The sequence below is a fragment of the Silene latifolia genome, chromosome 10 (genome assembly GCF_048544455.1).
Source record: "Silene latifolia isolate original U9 population chromosome 10, ASM4854445v1, whole genome shotgun sequence".
Lineage (NCBI taxonomy): Eukaryota > Viridiplantae > Streptophyta > Magnoliopsida > Caryophyllales > Caryophyllaceae > Silene > Silene latifolia.
In genome coordinates, this window is record NC_133535.1 from 131,339,957 (window position 1) to 131,356,656 (window position 16,700).

Consider the following 16,700-nt stretch of genomic DNA (forward strand, 5'->3'; position numbering starts at 1 on the left):
TCACAATGTTGGAACAGATGCAACTGAGTCACAGGTTCTCTTCCACACACCAAACATAAGTCATGAAGACAGACGCCATAGTACTTTTCGAGCTATCAGCCAACCTATGAATTTATGCCTTGGTATACACCAATTACTCCACAATACCTTGTGCCACAGTACCACCTGATATTTCAATCTGATGAGCTCATAAACACTCCCCACAGTGTATCCCTTAGGATCAAGAGACCGCTGCCCATTACTAAAACCCCGTGCCAGTCTATTTTTAGCTCTAGATATTTCCTAGCGGGGACGCCATCGTGCACCGGGCTGCCCTTTATTGAATAAAGAGTCACCATGCCTCAAAGTCTCAAACTCTACCATGACCAATATGAACACCTATGCCTTTGAAGTAAGGTCTTTAGCAGTTTTTGATTTAGATTACTGATCAAGTCATATATGATATTCAGTTTTTATTTAGGATTTTTAAATCCTGAAATTAGGGTTTTTATTTAGTTTTTCCTGAAATTTGATATCTTGGTGATACACTGATACTTGTGGTTAAATGCATATCTAAGTATTTGGCGGGTTTATGTATTTTGCTTCGGTGGGGGGTAGCATTTTGCTTGGTTGCTATTTTTGTTTTATGTCTAAGTTTAATTTTGCACGTTGATTTGTAGGTGTATCATGACGAAAAAGAACAAGAAAAAGGGTAAGTTTATTGATGCATATTGTGCAATATTTGGTTGATTCAATCAATTTTTTTAACAACAATCCTCACTACATAACACTCTCTAAACAATCAACAGCTTAACACTACTTAGCCAACCACAATTTCTAGCATTCAAAGCAGCAGGTTGCAGCATCTTTAATCTGAACCTCAGTGTTTCCTGGACTGTGCACAGTATCCATTTAGGGGCCCTGTACTGCTCCTTCCACTCTTGCACGATTCCTGGCCATCCAAATTTGTTATGCTTGCCATAATGACATGTTTCTGCAGTAGACTTCGACACCTCCATTGCAGTATCCATCCCATCAAGGGGCATGTCCACCCTACATTCAGCCAGTCAGTGACTAGAAAAAGGCATTGACTACTAACAAAAAGCCAATTGATGAAGTTGACCTTAGGCAGACTTAGTTTATTCCAAACAAATGGACACCAATTCACTTTTGTACCAGTCCCAAGGAGCCATTCATACACAGAAGTAGTTGAATACTCCGTCTGCAACCAGTTATGACTAGTGAACCCATTAGCCAGTTTAGTCTTCAATTTACATATCTGTCTCCAAGTCCAACTAGAGTAAACAGTAGGTTCATACATCCACCAATCTCTCTGTTTTATGTAGATGTGGTGCACCCAATTGATAACGATTGATTCAATCATTATTATTGTGAGAAATATGACGATTTGTTTGCAGGTGAATATGAATACTATGTTGTTTGGAGGGGTAGAAAACCTGGAATCTACGATAAATGGCATGAATGTAATGAACAAGTGTGAGGCTTTAGCAACAACAACTATAAAGGTTTTAGGACACTTCAAGAGGCCTGGGATGAGTTACATGACATGGATTACACGAATGAGGTAGATTTTTCCGCCCCATGCTGCCCAAATTGCGTGCATATTTCGCAAATCAACTATTTGAAAGCTAGAGTGGCCTACCTCTCTCGTTTGTGTGTTGTCCAACGGGGGAATTTGGAGGATTTGGAAGCGTTGGGTGCCATGCTTGAAAAAACAGTTCGGTTGAATCACTAGGTATTTTTTTTTTGGTAGAATGTAAAATTTTCATTAAGCTCAAAATACCACATTACATCATTCATAATGACTTGCAGACTCAGAGAAATTAAGAACATCCAACCTCACTATAACCCACTCTCACTTTAGACCTTTATTATATCATACGAACCATATAAGATTTACCTCATACAAGGACCTACTCTCACCTACTCAAGATGCCAATCCTAACAATGCTTAACTCCCTACACCATTCCTTATCAGCCATATTCACTGCTCTATGAAACAAAACTTGTACTCATCTCTTGCACTCCAAAAGGCCCCCCATCTGACCTTAATGCACTAACCCAACTGTCACTCATACACCTTCTAAATAATATAAGGAGAGCTCTGCCACTACTGCTCATTGAACCCGTCCCTTAACTGGTCTTTGACTTTACATACTTGCCTCTAAGTCCAGCTGGAATTAGAGGCTTGTTTGTAACCCCACCACTCTACATGTTTTATATAAATTTGATGAACCTATCGCACCCACAAGCTGTCTTTCTTGTTAGCTACCCACCATGCATATTTCACAATCACAACAACATTCCACAAATGATAATTTTGAATACCCAAACCTCCTCTTTCTTTTGGTAAACAACACTTATCCCATGAAATTTGTGAGTATATTTTATTAAGTATAAGCTATTAAAGACGGTTGTTAAGATGAAAGTAAGCAAACTGACCCATCAGATATTGATAAAATTATCAGCGCCAAACTACTGGATAAAGCATAAGAGCCAACCGCATATGAGGTAGTGGTGCAATTCATGCTGCATGGCCCTGGTGGAGAAGCAAACACCAACTCCTTCTGTATAATTGCTGGAAGTGCTCAAAGTACTACCCGAGAGAATTTTGCCCTTACACATCTGTCAGTGATGATGGCTACCCTGTGTACCGTCGAAGAAAAGACGGCAGAGAAGCTGAGAAGAACAAGCATACGCTTGATAATAGATCAGTGGTCCCTCACAACCTAGACCTATTAGTGAAATACCAAGCACACTTGAACATGGAATGGTGTAACAAACACAGATCCGTCAAATAACTATTCAAGTATATGTTTAAAGGGCCGGATATGGCACATGCAAGTGTGCAAGAAGTACGTTGTCATGAAAATGATGGAAATGTGAATGCACAGCCGGTTGATGAAATTGAAACATTCCTTAAATGCAGATATGTGTCAGCATCTGAAGCGTGTTGGCAGGTGTTTGCATTTGAGATTCAAGATAAGCAACCACCCGTGCAGCGCTTGACGTATCACTTAGAAGCCGAACAAGACGTCTTCTTTGAAAATTCATAGGCGCTCGATGACGTCCTAGACAGGGTGGGAGATGCAAGAACCTCCCTTACTGAGTGGATAGATACAAACAAAGAACATGAGGATGCATGCCTATTAACATATGCTGAATTCCCGACTAAATGGGTTTGGAACAATAACGGGAAAATATGGACAAGGCGGAAAAAGGGTTTCAAAATCGGAAGGATATACTTTGCTAATCCAAATTCTGGAGAGTCGTATTACATACGGCTTCTACTGAACATTGTCAAGGGGGTAAAATGTTTTGCAGATCTTCACACTATTGAGAAAGTCGTTCACCAAAAATATAAGTCAACTTGCAATGCCCTTGGGCTATTAGATGGAGACGATGAATGACATGTAACCTTGAAGGAAATAGCCAATTGGACAACTACTCAACAAGTCCGAGAAATGTTTGTAACTTGTAACGTTGCTATTACTCTGTGAGGTGGCAGACCCAAAACAATTATGGCTCGCACATTGGAAAGATTTGTCAGACGACATTCTACCTCGTCAGCAACGATGCCTTGGGTACACAGATGTGAAGTTGAATGATGAACAAATTCAAAACTATGCTCTATCGGAACTTGAAATTATTCTTAACAGAAGTGGTCGTAGCTTAAAACAATATGCCGACTTCCCAACTCCGGATAAATCCTTGATAAAGAACAGCGGGAATAGGCTAATACTGGAGGAACAAAATTAGCGTGCAGAGGAAATGGCAGTAGAAACTAAACAACTTCAAACTAGGTTGAATGGTGATCAAAGAAAAGTGTACGCCAACGTCTTAAATGCAGTTCACCAAAAAACTGGTGGCCTCTTCTTCGTGTATGGAAGCGGAGGTACAAGGAAGACATACATTTGGGGAGCACTGATATCGAGGATATGATTTGAAGGCCATATTGTTCTGGCGGTAGCCTCCTATAGAGTTGCAGCATTATTGTTGATATCCGGTAAGACATCCCACTCTAGGTTCGTAATACCAATAAAACTAACCGAGACAACAAGTTGCAGAATAGAACAAGGAATAGATCTCGCACACTTGATTAGAAAAACTTCTCTGATTATATAGGACGAAGCACCAATGGTTCACCGTCATGCATTTGAGGCTGTTGACAGAGCTTTCCGTGATATCATGCAGCTCGATGACCCCGACCCAAAGGAGAAAGTCTTTGGAGGTAAGACTGTTGTGCTTGGTGGAGATTTCAGACAAATACTCCCAGTTATTTCAGGGAAGGGAGGGCAGACGTAGTGGATGCCTCAATTAGCAAATCATCACAAATATGGCCATACTGCGAGGTCCTTAAGCTCCGAAAGAATATGAGACTTATGAAAAACCAAGAAAACAATGAGGTTGCAGAGTTAGAAGATTTTGTAAAGTGGATTCTTGATATTGGGGATTGTAATATACCGACAACTGCAAAGGAAGAAGAGGACGAGAAAACATGGATTGAAATACCAAGAGATATGTTACTCCCAACTACAAATGATCATATCGGCACAGTCGTCAATGCAATTTACCCTTAACTTCTTAACAACTACACAAACCCCAAAGATTTACATGGTAGAGCAATTCTGGCTCCCAAAAACAAGTTGGACGATGAGATTAAACGATATATTCTCCGACTCATACCAGGTGACGAAGTAATTACAAAAAGTGCGGATAGAATTTGTCCACTGATTAACGGGGGGAACATGGAAAATTTATACCCAACGGAATTTCTGAACTCCCTCCGGTTTCAAGGTTTACCAAACCACGAGATACATCTAAAGGTTTGATGCCCCATAATATTGATGAGGAACATAAACCAAGGTGATGGCATGTGCAATGGAACTAGACTAATTTTTGTACGTATACGATGTCGTACATTGGAGGCCAAAGTTATCATGCTGCTAATGTCAGTCAGTTGGTTGCAATTCCACTAATAGAAATGACTCCAACAGAAACTTAATGGCCCTTCACAATAAAGAGCAAACAGTTCCATATTAGGGTTTGTTTCGCAATTACAATAAACAAAAGTCAAGGGCAGACATTTGAGCAAGTAGGTGTTTATTTACCTGAACCATTTTTCAGCCACGGAAAACTGTAGTTGTACGTCGTTGTATCACGAGTCACCACTCGCAAGGGGTTAAGAATATGCATTCCACGAAAGGACTTGGAAAGGAGCGAGGAGGAAACCAAAAATGTGGTGTACAAAGAAATATTTGATGAACTCTGAGCCAGGAACAACCCATCGACCAACGTCTTAAGATTTGGACCGAGACTATAATCCCGCAGGTGAAAAAAAAGAGGTATTATTTAGACGTCCAAGCCTTGTAAATTATCTACGCCCTCACCGTTAACATGCCTTACATTACCTTACGTTTATGATGCTATGTTGTGCAGGTTTATCTTCTAGAAATGATTTTGAAAGAAATTTAGTTTGATAGTTTCCACTCCAACAAGTCCGCAATAGAATTTTTGAAGGATCATATTGCTTTAGCTTGGAGTGGTACTGGAGTGCAAACATTATATGTTGTTTCTGGTCATAAGAAGGACTTGTTTCTTTTCCTCGGTAACAGCCATTTAGACACAATTAAATTTAATTTATAATTTATAATTGTAGTTCCTCTTTAAGTTATACTTCTTATATTAAGTGTCTTTAGTATGCTTTAATTAAAATTAAATTGTGGTTATTGTTCAGAGTCCTCTTGTATTTCAGTTCCTCTTTTTCGTTAGTAACCGGTTTTTTTTTGCTTTACCGTGTATTTATGACATGCTTATTATTATCATGATTCTTCTTATTCTCTTTTATTAATGTTGATGGCTGCTTTTTTTTGTCTCTTTAGTTTCTATTTTGTTCGTATTAATTGGTTTTGTTTGTTATATATGTAAGTTATATTATTACTAAGATCTTGTGTTCTATCTATACTTTCCCTTGCTTATTTCTTTCATTTCTAGTTTGTTTTCCAAGTTGTTTGATGTCTCTCTAATAGCCTTTTACAACGTTGACGATGTAGTGGAAGTCATGTTCCTGGAGCCGGGGTTTTTTTGTTCCTTCTACCTTGCAATTATACTTTATTTGTTGGGTGATGTGGAAGTTTATGTTGAATTTCACCAGCTTTTGACTCCCAACAGTCTTCGTCTTTTGAGAGATGTGATTGCGGTTGTGCACATACGCCCATTGGCTCCTTTTATTACGTAGGTCAAGTATGGTATATGATCTTGTTGACGTGTTTGTGAATTATGGTTGGTGGTCCGGCCGAGTTATAGACGTTTTCGATGTTGAAAGATATTATTAGATTTTTTTTTGAGTTGTATGATGAGGTGTCGTTCAATGTTTACAATGAGATGCGCCCGCATCTTAATTGGGAGGGTAGTAGGTGGATGGGTTTTTTGGGTTGATTTTTCATTTAACGACACCTCATCATACAACTTCAACCACAACGAAAAATCAACCCAAAAAACCCACCCACCTACTACTCTCCCAATCAAGGTGCGGGCGCATCTCATAGTAAACATTGAACGACACCTCATCATACAACTCAAAAAAAAATCTAATAATACCTTTCAACATCGAAAACGTCTATAACTCGGCCGGACCACCAACCATAATTCACAAACACGTCAACAAGATCATATAGACCATACTCGATCTGCAAAGGAGCCAATGGGCGTATGTGGACAACCGCAATCACATCTCTCAAAAGCCGAAGACCGTGGGGAGTCAAAAGCTGGTGAAATTCAACATAAACATCCACATCACCCAACAAATAAAGTATAGTTGCAAGGTAGAAGGAACAAAAAAAAACCCGACTCCAGGAACATGACTTCCACTACATCGTCAACGTTGTAAAGGGCCATTAGAGAGAGACATCAAACAACCTGGAAAACAAACTATAAATGAAAAGGAAATAAGCAAGGGAAAATATAGATAGAACACTAGATCTTAGGAATAATATAGCTTACATATATAACAAACAAAACCAATTAATACGAACAAAATGGAAACTAAAGAGACAAAAAAAAACAGCCATGAGCATTAATAAAAGAGAATAAGTTCACGATAATAATAAGCATGGCATAAATACACAGTAAAGCAAAAAAAAACGTTACTAACGAAAAAGAGGAACTGAAATACAAGAGGACTCTGAACAATAACCACAATTTAATATTTAATTAAAGCATAATAAAGACACACTTTATATTAAAAGTATAATTTAAAGAGGAACTACAATTAGAAATTAAATTCAATTGTATCTAAATGACCGTTACTGAGGAAAAGAAAACAAAAACATCAAAGGCCAAACACAACATAACTGCAATAGAAAGCCAATCATTTAACAGAAAGATGACCAAATAAATAAGCAAGCGTGACTATTTCCCTAATAATAATTATCCCTAATAATTATACTATTCCCTCTGTCCCTATCAATTGTTATCATTTGCCTTTTGCACGTTTGTCAATCCTCATTCCATTTCGTTAATATCGTTAGTTACTTATTAGTAAAAATTATAAAATTTTGATATATTTAATTTATTGTACTCATTAAAAGAAATAAAACATGATTTCACATGACTATATTTTATATTATACAATCGAATTTATTTTTAAGATAATCTTCAATAAATAGTACCCAAAAAGCAAATAATAACAATGTACTGCTCTCAACCCACCATTACCTCTCCCTAACCTCATAATCTTTATCCTTCACCGCCATTACCTCTCCCATACATCCAAACTCCTCCCCACCCACCATTACTTCTACCATAATCTTCATCCTCTTCCTCCCCATTTTCCCATTCTCTTTAATTCGTCACACCCTCCATCCTCACCCTAACCTTGTGCTAAATGATTAGCATCACCATAACACACACACACACACACTCTCTCTCTCTCTCTCTCTCTCTCTCTCTCTCTCTCTCTCTCTCTCTCTCTCTCTCTCATGAATTTCCCTTCCTTAAAATTCTCTAACCATGGTGGCGAGAAGGAAGTCTAAAACGAAATTGGACATAACGACAACTGTGATGGATTTCTAAGGCAATGAACGCGATGATTTTTCATCTTTATTTCTTTGTGTTGATTTCGGGCTTAGGCCAACCTTTCTCTAAGGTGGGTGAGGCTTTCTCGGGAGTGGGGTAGCACGAGGTTTGGTTGTTCGTTACGGTCTTGTGGGTCGAAAGGATAAATGGGTGAGGATGGGCAGGACAATAAAGGTAAGCAAAAGATTTGATGAAATGCTCAAAAACAAATACATAAATAATTTATTGAGTTGAATGAAAAGAAAATGATTTAGAATGGTGAAAATCAAGTAAAAGCAAACAATTATTCACTTCTATTTTCTTATCCCTATAGACAAATGATTCTCTTTTCATTCTTTATTACCGGAAAATAATAAAGGATCATGCACGGATCCAATTTTTTCAAGGTAAATACTTTTTTTGTTGTAAATTTATATCATATTTATCGTAATTAAAATGAAAACATAAAGAAATGATTGAGATTTCTAAGTGAAAAGAAAAACATAAAAAAATGACCACGATGGAGTATGTGATAAATTGTTTACATACCTTATAACCTTAAACCTATCTTCAACTTGTCTTCTCCACAGATAATACTAAGTAACTTCAATCCATCTTGGATGAACCAAAAACTTCGCTTCTTGGATTGCCCAACGCGATTTCTGAGTTCCTCCATTGTTTGAAACAACATGTGTAACATCCGACTCAATGTCAACACAACAAGTTGCTCCTAATTCTTGGGCCATTTTCCACAATTTATGTTCATAAGCTTGAAAATTTCTAGGAAACACTCCACTTAACACTACCTTACACTCTCTATGAACCCTCTTTCGAACGATTTTCAACATCTCCCTCACATATTTACCCTCAGGAGATCCAACATAGTCGCTATGGACTCGTTTAAGAACTTGCAAAATCGTTGACAAGGCTCCATCCATCTCGCCCTCATCCCTCTTTAACTCCGACAAAGCCTTAGCATTAAACCCAAATTTACGACAACTCGAAGAGAAATATATATATCTATCCATCAATATAAGATTCTCTGTGTTGTGGCCAGGCACTCTCGGTATCGTCAAGAACTAAAACTGAAATTTTACGGCTTTTTCACAACATCCAGCCCCTTACGATGTTTATCTACACAATCATCGCGTGAAATAATTCACGAATCAAAATACTTATTCTCTGGATCAAGAAGCTTTGCCATCTCAAGAGTATAAATATACAACTCAAACAACTTACTCGCTTCGCTCAAAAACGTTCTGACAAACGGCCGTAACTTCGTTAACACGCCAATACGAACTAATCGAAATAAACCGCGTCTGTAAGAATCATCTAAACTAGTTAAATACTCCTCGTCGACGCTTAAATCGTCAATCGGAGTCAAATTGACTAACGTATCACAACCGTTTCGCAAATTCGTCTATTTTTCGAAACTACTACATATACTATAGCTAAACTACAACGAATAGGATATTTATTGTACGGTGTAGAATTAATTTGATGAGCACGCAATTTCTTACCGCAATCAAGGCAGGAATCGTTCGCGAATTGACGATACGAACACGATACATAATCTTGATTCTTCATTACGCGATTGAAGATTCTTCTTTGATTTTGACGGAAACTCGAAATAGCAATTTCTCCTCCGATGGCGGTTGCAGAATAATTGTGAGTTTGCAAAGCATTAGCCATGGAAACTACAAGATTGAAGGAATAACTGAAATTGAAACTAGGGTTTCAATTTTGGGATTTAAAGCAAACGGAATAATTTTTTGGGAGAGAATGTAGAAGAGTGGTGTTGTGGTTTTGCAATCGTGTGGTTTATACGAGAAAAGGCGTTTCAGATTCCGAGTGTAATTAATTAGGGAAGTTAATAGATTTGATTTAGGAAATTTAATATTTTTTTTATAAAAAAGGAAATTGAATAGTTTTTGGTGTCATATTAAATTTTGAATCTATTAAATATAATTAAAAGGATATCCCAAAATGACAAATAAACGTCACCTAGACAAAGCCACGTAGGATTCAAAAGGTTATCTAGATTAAAATTTAATGTGACGTGGCATATTTAAATGTGACGTTGCATATCTTTAATGTGACATTGATTATCAATTTATTATTACATGACATTAATTTAAATCATTTATCTATAAATTAATTTAATTCATTTATATCTATAATACTAAAGGATATTATCATTATTCTTAAATTATTTGTGTATATTAAATATATTGTCTTCCAGAATTTATATAACCATTACAAGTTTACATCAAATTTCATAATTTATAATTAATATTGACATTTTAATTGAAATTTTTATAATAAAACATGTTAATAAATTTCATAATTTATAATTAAAATTGAAAATTTAATTGAAATTTTTGTAATAAAATATGATAAGGATTAATTAAATCTCTTCATATTACTAAACACTCACCATTATTAACATTTTCCTATTTAATTCATTGTTCTTAAAATTTTTGTAATAAAACCTGTTAATAAATTAATTAAACCTTTTCATATTACTGAACACCCACTATCACTAACATTTTTCTATTTTTTTTAATTAAACATGTTAATAAATTGATTAAAACTCTTCATAATACTTAACACACACCAAATTAATTAAAAGTTTTTCCTATTTAATTAATTTTTGTAATATACTATGTTAATAATTTTACTAAAACTCCTTATATTACTCAACACCCATAATTTTCATTAACATTTTGTCCTACTTAATTCATCTCTTGAGGTCCTCGGCAATCAATTATATCTAATTTAATAATACCACAAAATATATTAAAAATTAAATTAAAATATGGGAATTTATGGTTGTGTAATGCCTATAATACCTATAATAGTTTCTATTCACTTTATTTATTTAAAAGATGACTATTTGTCATGAGTTTCTAAGTTGTGAATTGTATTTTATGGTTTAATTTATTTATTTGATTATATTGATTATATTGAGTATATTGAGTATTGTTGTTGTTGTTGTTGTTGTTGTTGTTGTTGTTGTTGTTGTTGTTGTGTCCAATAAAGTATATTTTAATTTGTTATGTTGTTGGTTTTATGAATCGTTTGCTTTATATTTTAATTCAAGTTTTCCAGTTGGTTTAATTTAAGTGACTTACATATGACAGTGTTTTGATTCGTTTGTCAAGTTTTTGCCACGTTGATGTTTTATCTTTTCGTCAATGTATTTTTTATATAATTTTAAAGCACCGTGAAACGTATGTGAATGCAGATAAGGCAAACCATCACATGAGTAATCTGAAGAGGGAAGAAATATAAAAGGCACGAAACTTAGGTAAAATTAAAGGTAAAAAAAACCAAGGTAGAAACTGATAAGTAATGGATGATTGTTGATCTCAAAATAGAAGTCTTATAATATTTATTTTAATTTGTTATTGAACGTATATTGTGGTGTAATTTACTATTATACTTTCCCGATCAACCTATTTGAATTTGTACTTTTGTAGGGTGGAGTGTGAACTTCGGGACGAAGTTCTTTTTAAGGGGGGGAGACTGTAATACTACGGATTTTCTTTGGTGACTACTCGACCGAGTAGAGCCTACTCGGCCGAGTAGTGCTGTTGTTATAGTCTGTTTCGGTTCTGCCGAGGAATACTCGGCCGAGTATAGTGAATACTCGACCGAGTAGAGGATACTCGGTCGAGTATACACTTTACTCGACCGAGTATACGGTCTGGCGAAGTGTATTTTGACGGTTTGATTAGGGAATGTTTAGAGATATTTTTATATCCCGCGTCAGTTTCTAAAACATAATTTCAAACCTACGATTACCCTAATCACTGCCTAATCATCCTCTAATCTTGTGGTGTGTGCAATTGTCGCGGTCTTTGCGTATAATCTCTTGTTCTACTGTTGGTAAGTTTCATCTCCATGTTATTTGTATTCGTTTAGGATCATTGTATTTATGAAATTGGGGATATGGGGGTTGTGCAATGTGTAATTGTGTATGTGACTATTGTATAGGAGAAGACTTCGTAGAGGAGCCTTTCTGATTGTCCGAGTTTCGTTCTACTGTTGATTGTTAAGGTAGGGTTTCCCTACTCAGTTTACTGTTCATTGTTAAGACATGGTTGTTTTGTAAATATTGTTATCTGTTGATCATCGGAGTATGAGTGTTGTGGTGACGGTGTTGGTGTGGAGATGTTCTAACGGCTGTGATGTTGTGTGATTGTGATTGAGGTGGAGTCACTTGCGGGAGTGGCTTTCACACCCTAGTTCGCCCTCCGTGGAACCCGCCGCGGGAGGGGACGTGCACATTAAGGGACAGGGATTGTTAGTCGCTCGTTGATGAGCTAGACTAGGTGGGAGCAGCTGCGGTCACCCACTGGCGGCGAGGATTACCTGTTGCGATTGATAATCTGGCAGGGCTACACACTTTGGTGTGTAGTCGGTTACTGTGTGAGATCGGGAGACTGGAGTTGGAGGATGATCAGCTGGTTATCTCGTCTGTTTGTCTTATATTATTTGAGTAATACTGACCCCGTTGTTGTTTGTGGAATCTGCGGTGATCCATTCGGGGATGGTGAGCAGGCTTGACAGGTATTGCTAGTGGTGAGCTTGGGGTAGTCATGGGAGCGTTGTCATCACCAGTCATAGCATCACCGTTCGAGTCTTAGTTTTGATTTTATTAGTTGTCAGACATTGGAATAAGGAAGTTGACAATATAAATGCTTGCGGGGCGGGAAGCTCTTTTCTTGTCTTGGGTCCAGCCATTTTTTACCTATTGGTCCTAGTATCATAGGCGACCGAACGGCCGCCCCCTAAAATTACTAGACCAACCTGCTATAATAATTCCATAAACACCTAGCGAAGATATGGCAAACAAATAAAGTAGCCCTATGTTCGGATCTGACAATACCATACCATAATCAAAAGAGGATCTATAAGAATATAAAATAAATAAAGGAAAATCAAGTAAGAATATAAAATTCTTTGCTTTATTTTTACAAGTCTCTCGATAAATGAAGAAAGACCTCCGCTCTTCGTGATCCTACTCTGTTTTGACTCGGATCACAGGAAGCACGTGAGACTAGTCTCCGAAAGACGCCACTTGGATCCTTTGCCTCTTCTTTTTCAACTCGACTCGCTGATAGGACTGTCCTTGAGCCTTGAGCACCTCCGCCGTGCTCGCCGTTCCTCCCCCGTGGAGGTTCGGGGATGTATTGATTGTATTGTATGGAACACAACTAGAAATGGAACAGGGTAACCACCCAACCCCTAAAAAAAAAGAGGGTCTGAAACCAGTCCACCTTTAATAAGGATATGGCGGACGTATTCCTTTCATTAAGTGATTTATTAGATAATCGAAAACAGAGGGCAAAAAAGCAGCCCATAAGCTGTTTTATTTTTCCAGAATGTATCCTAATTTTTGGCCGAATCCGGGACAAGGACGGAACTTATATTATAAAGGCTGAGTTTCACATTTTCCTCCTTCTTTACTTTCTCTTCACCGCGAATCAATTACAATCCTCGGGGGAAGGGCTCTTCCCAAGCGTAGTGGGCGGAACTGCCAAAGGAATCACTCAAGCAGGGCCTTAACACAAGGAAGTAGCGTAGTACAATTCTTATGAGTCCAAGTTCCTAGGCTCCCTACTTTAACTGGCTCGCATTTTAATTATTCAGGTTCTAGACTCGCTCCGAGACTACACTCGGCGACTGCTGGCCTGAGAGAAGGTGGCCTCCCTCGGGTGACTTATCTGTCAACTTTTCCACTATCACCCCCAAAAAACCAAACTCTGCCAATGACTAATGATCAAGTACAAAATAAATTTTTGGATCCATATATTAAAAAATCTAGTAAAAAAGAACCCGCAACGGGAAGAGTGCCAGCAAAGGTTTGTTTTGTTTTGAAAAGCGCCCTTTGAATGGTAGTTTTTGGATTTTGGTTTGATGTAAACTTTAACCCTTTATGGCATTTAATAAATGTGCTCAGTTCAGACGCTTTTGATATGTACTAACCTCGGGTAATCGAGATGGTAACACACTTTCATGGTAGGATGGTCCTGGTAAGGCACCTTGGTATGAGGGGGTGTTACACATGCCGATTTTGGATTTGAAATTGGAAGTTCCAGATTTCTTCTGATTACTATTTCAATTTGAATACTCAAGGACTTTGATTGAAAACTTCAATTTTTAAGGTAAAGCATGGACTTTATATTTTTAAGCTACTCAACCCATGAACTAATTGTAACACCTAAGATTTTTAACTTCAAAACTAACAATTTTATAATTGAACTTTTCATATATTATGATTGATACATTGGCGGCGGCTTCTATATTTGTTTTGTGAAATATGATTTTAGTTTAATGCCTAGTAGTTTTAGTATGACAAGTTCATGTTCAAGGCTTTGGTTGTGTCTTTAATTTCATAAAGTATGTATTCTATCTTTTATGATTGGTTGTTTTAATTAGGCAATATAGTTTATTGAGTTAAAAACTTACGGATTTGGCATGAACACATTGATGACCATGAGCAGGCCAGATGACGAGGTCAAGGTCGGAGAAGGCCGCAAATCCGGAATTAAACTGGTGGCGCTTAGGGGCTGACAGACTTATGGTGTGCCAGTGGGGGAAGTAGAAGGAATTGTACTACCATGGAGAAAATAGCGAGGCACTGAGTCTGAGAGAAGATAAAAAAGTTAGAATTTTATATTTATTGGGCTTGTGTTGCAATATAGACATATAGTTAGTCTTTTGCTTAATGGACTGGTCTTATGGTATAAAACCGTCATATATAACAATTTGTGAAATAAAATTATTTTTGTTAATACACAATGGTAATACAACAATTGCTGGTCTTATTTTCTTGGTCCGGTCCGTCTTGCTTCAGACCGCCTTATTTCAGACCGCAATAAGACCTCTCACAAGTGAGAAGCACGTGAATGGTGGGACACCCTCATGTGCTTTCCCACTCACACCCTAAATAGATTTTCTGTAAGAGGAAATGGTATCCGTCTGACAATTTCAGACGGATATAACGATCTGAAATAAGAATTTGTGTTCTTGGTCAGCCGAAAGGGATGGCCTCATGTTATTCAACAATAGCTGAATCTTTTTCTTTTTTTGTTGGTCAAAGCCCAAAGGCATAATGGGCTAGAGATTTAGAAGTTTATGATAATTTGACATTAGTATCTATGGAATTTCATACACTAATCATACAATTAGGGTGGAATTCAACCAAACTAAACTTATTATACTCCGTAATCAAATTAAAACTCACTAATTTTTGGTAATTGCAACAAGTCAACAACACAACACAGGTCAAAACAAAAACACAAACTCTGCAACAATAAAAACTGAACTGAAATTATAGAACCGAAATTCTTGTGCCTATACTTAGAATTAACGCTTGTAAGTGTACCAATACACACCATTGTTCTTCTCAACCTCATCATTTGTCACATAAACACATTCCTTGTATTCCCTTCACAAAGCCTTGTACCATAGAGTCCCATCAAATTGGTAATATTTGCCTAAAATCGGCTTGATCGCCTTTGTGGCCTCCTCGGCCTGATAATGTGGGGCAAGGTAGAGAACAAATGGTTTGCATGGTGTACCAAGGAATGTATTCTATAGTGTTAAGGACGAAAACCTTGTCTTTTTCTAACGAGTTATGGTTTGCGGGGTGTCGTGGCTTAATTTCCATGAAAACTAGGGTGTTAGAAGTAATGAATAAAGGATTAACCCGACCGTATCATCAAGCCATCGGTAGTTACTAAAGGCGTGGTGGCCGCATTCGTGGGCTAGGACCCAAACTACGGTCATGAGACAACCTTGGACTGTTGCATTTACGGTTCATGCAATTAAATCTATAATATATAGTTAAAAGGCATCCTAACAATGTTAATTGTGATAATCCTATGTGGCAAAAAATTAAATGTGTTAGGATGCCTTTTAACTATATAATATAGATTTGGATTATAAATTATTAATTATTATTTGAGTATTAGACATAATCCTTACCTTTAAAAAAAAAAAAAAAAAAAAAGTTAATTAGTGTTCCACATTTTACCACCTCACCCTACCTCGTTATCTTATTTATTTTTAAAAACAAAATTATTGGTCAAAATCCTATCGTCTTACTGAAAAAAGAGTACTGTTATTTTTTTTTTGGATTGATTTAATTACATTACCCAAAATGAATGAATCGCTTTATCTACTCTCACCATTAACTAGGGGTGTTCATTCGCGGTTCGGTTCAGCGAACCTCTAATTTAATTCGGTTCGCACTCGGTTCGGTTCACCAAAACTCCGAACCTAAACCGCACCGTTAGAAACGGTTATAAATGGTTTGGTTAACCACTTTAAACGGTTATTAGCGGTTCAGTTACCGGTTAACCGATAATCGTTTTATATTACTTTTTTCTCAGTTTTCATTAATTTTTGGGAATTTTTTCTAATAGTTTAATTAAATTTTCATTATATATTATACCCAACAATAAAGTTAATAAGCTAAACTTTAGCATTAATCAATTTAAGAAATTATAAATTTGGATACACTAAGAAAATTAAACGAACGAACAGATTTTTATATAATATTTTAATTTTTGGCTTACCTTTTTATGAAACGGTACGGTTCACGGTTAACGGATTATCTAAAATTGCGAACC

The 16,700-nt window shown here is 36.8% G+C and overlaps 1 long non-coding RNA gene and 1 pseudogene across 1 annotated transcript; both read right to left on the minus strand.

Moving 5' to 3' along the window:
* Window positions 1-679: 679 nt before the first annotated feature.
* LOC141605962 (uncharacterized) lies at window positions 680-9,879 on the minus strand. The gene is made up of 2 exons (XR_012526541.1): window positions 9,576-9,879; window positions 680-1,032 (listed from the first exon to the last, which is right to left on the minus strand). It is a non-coding gene; the product is annotated as an uncharacterized LOC141605962 (long non-coding RNA).
* LOC141605960 (RNA polymerase II C-terminal domain phosphatase-like 4) lies at window positions 8,448-9,466 on the minus strand (annotated as a pseudogene).
* Window positions 9,880-16,700: the final 6,821 nt, after the last annotated feature.